The sequence below is a fragment of the Penaeus vannamei genome, unplaced genomic scaffold (assembly GCF_042767895.1).
Source record: "Penaeus vannamei isolate JL-2024 unplaced genomic scaffold, ASM4276789v1 unanchor5375, whole genome shotgun sequence".
Taxonomy (NCBI): Eukaryota; Metazoa; Arthropoda; class Malacostraca; order Decapoda; family Penaeidae; genus Penaeus; species Penaeus vannamei.
Window position 1 is genome coordinate 25,001 of NW_027218353.1, and position 2,500 is coordinate 27,500.

The 2,500-nt window shown below is 33.6% G+C and overlaps 1 protein-coding gene across 11 annotated transcripts in view; it reads right to left on the reverse strand.

Annotated features, from left to right (window-relative positions):
* LOC113828640 (calpain clp-1) overlaps positions 1 to 2,500 on the reverse strand; it is a 182,499-nt gene that overhangs the window by 21,749 nt on the left and 158,250 nt on the right. The window lies entirely within an intron of this gene.

Here is a 2,500-nt window from a genome sequence, read left to right on the forward strand (position 1 = left end):
TATAAGCACTTCCACCTATTACAAAAGTTAATTAAATAGGAAAAAAATAATTACATCATTTCTATTATTGCTATTACGCCTATTAGTAATATTACTATTAATATTACAACTATTCTCAAGATCTAAATAAGTGCTTACAACTATTACAATTAATTCAATAGGAAAAAAATAATAAAAGAATTTATATTATTACTATTACGCCTATTAGTAATATTACTATTAATATTACAACTATTATCAAGATCTATATAAGCACTTACAACTATTACAAAAGTTAATTAAATAGAAAAAATAATTACATCATCTCTATTATTACTATTACGCCTATTAGTAATATTACTATTAATATTACAACTATCATCAAGATCTAAATAAGTGCTTACAACTATTACAATTAATTCAATAGGAAAAAAATAATAAAAGAATTTATATTATTACTATTACGCCTATTAGTAATATTGCTATTAATATTACAACTATTCTCAAGATCTAAATAAGCACTTACAACTATAACAAAAGTTAATTAAATAGGAAAAAAAATAATTACTTCATTTCTATTATTACTATTACGCCTATTACTAATATTACTATAAATATTACAACTATTATCAAGATCTATATAAGTGCTTACAACTATTACAATTAATTCAATAGGAAAAAAATAATAAAAGAATTTATATTATTACTATTACGCCTATTAGTAATATTGCTATTAATATTACAACTATTCTCAAGATCTAAATAAGCGCTTACAACTATAACAAAAGTTAATTAAATAGGAAAGAAAATGATATTATTCCTATTACTAATATTACGCCTATTAGTAATATTACTATTAATATTACAACTATTATCAAGATCTATATAAGCACTTACAACTATAACAAAAGTTAATTAAATAGGAAAAAAAATAATTACATCATTTCTATTATTGCTATTACGCCTATTAGTAATATTGCTATTAATATTACTCGTATTTTCATGAATTTTCTCGGTCACGTGACCCTGCGCTTCGCTCATTTCATTTGTTTTTCTGTCACCTTTGATTACTTAAATTCGTTTTTTAGTCGTTATTCTTTCCTTTATCTTGTCTGTTTTTCTGTTTTCTGTTTTGTTTTTTTTGTCTATCTCATCTTCTTTATTTCGTTCCTCTTATTGTCGTCTCTCTCTCTCTCTTACACCACCGTTCTTTCTTCCTTTTTTCTCTCTATCTCTTTATCTGTCACCTGTCTCTCTCGTTCTCTCTCTCTCTCTCTCTCTCTCCACATTCTTCTTCCTCTCTTTCTCCTTCCCTCTCCCCCCTCTCTAAATCTCCTCTTGCTCTCTCTCTCTCTCTCAAATTTCCTTTCCTCTCTTCATCTCTCTCTCCCTTTTGTTCTTATTCTTTCTTTCTCTCTCTCTCTCTCTCTCTCTTTCTCCAATTTTCTTTCCTCTCTTTCTCTCTCTATTTCCCTCTTCCTCTCTCATTTTCCCTCTTCCTCTCTCTCTCTCTCTCATTCTCCCTCTTCCTCTCTCTAATTCTCCCTCTTGCTCTCTTCATTTCTCTCTTTTTCCCTCTTCCTCTCTCTCTCTCTCTCATTCTCCCTCTTCCTCTCTCTAATTCTCCCTCTTGCTCTCTTCATTTCTCTCTTTTTCCCTCTTCCTCTCTTCATCTCTCTTTTTCTCTCTTCCTCTCTCCCTCTCTCTCTCTCTCATTCTCCCTCTTCCTCTCTCTCTCTCTCTCTCATTCTCCCTCTTCCTCTCTCTGTCTCTCTTCATCTCTCCCTTTTGTTCATTTTCATTCTTTCTTTCTCTCTCTTCCTACCTTATGCACTTCCTTCAATTCCTCTTGCGAGAAAACGCTACTCAATCTGTGCCTCTTCAACCCTATTTTTTTCTTTCCTTCTCCCTCTTTCTTCTTGGCGAAAGAGGGAAGGAGAGAAGAAGGAAAGGAAGAAGGGAGGGAAGGGAGAGTGGAGGTAAACACTCCTCCTCCACCTCCAATTCTTCCTATTCCTCCTCCTCCTCTTTCATCTTCCTCTCTCATTCTCCCTCTTCCTCTCTTCCTCTCTCTGTCTCTCTTCATCTCTCCCTTTTGTTCATTCTCATTCTTTCTTTCTCTCTCTTCCTACCTTATGCACTTCCTTCAATTCCTCTTGCGAGAAAACGCTACTCAATCTGTGCCTCTTCAACCCTATTTTTTTCTTTCCTTCTCCCTCTTTCTTCTTGGCGAAAGAGGGAAGGAGAGAAGAAGGAAAGGAAGAAGGGAGGGAAGGGAGAGTGGAGGTAAACACTCCTCCTCCTCCACCTCCAATTCTTCCTATTCCTCCTCCTCCTCCTCTTTCATCTTCCTCTCTCTTCTTCACGATGAAATTTATCTTTTTTCGGCTCGTTATGTTCACTTTTATGGTTGAACTCATTTTGACCTTTTTTCACTTTTTTTTGGTCTTTCTTTTCTCTGTATTTGACCTTTTTTCACTTTTCTGTCTTTTTTCTCTCGTTGTTTGACCTTTTTTCCCTT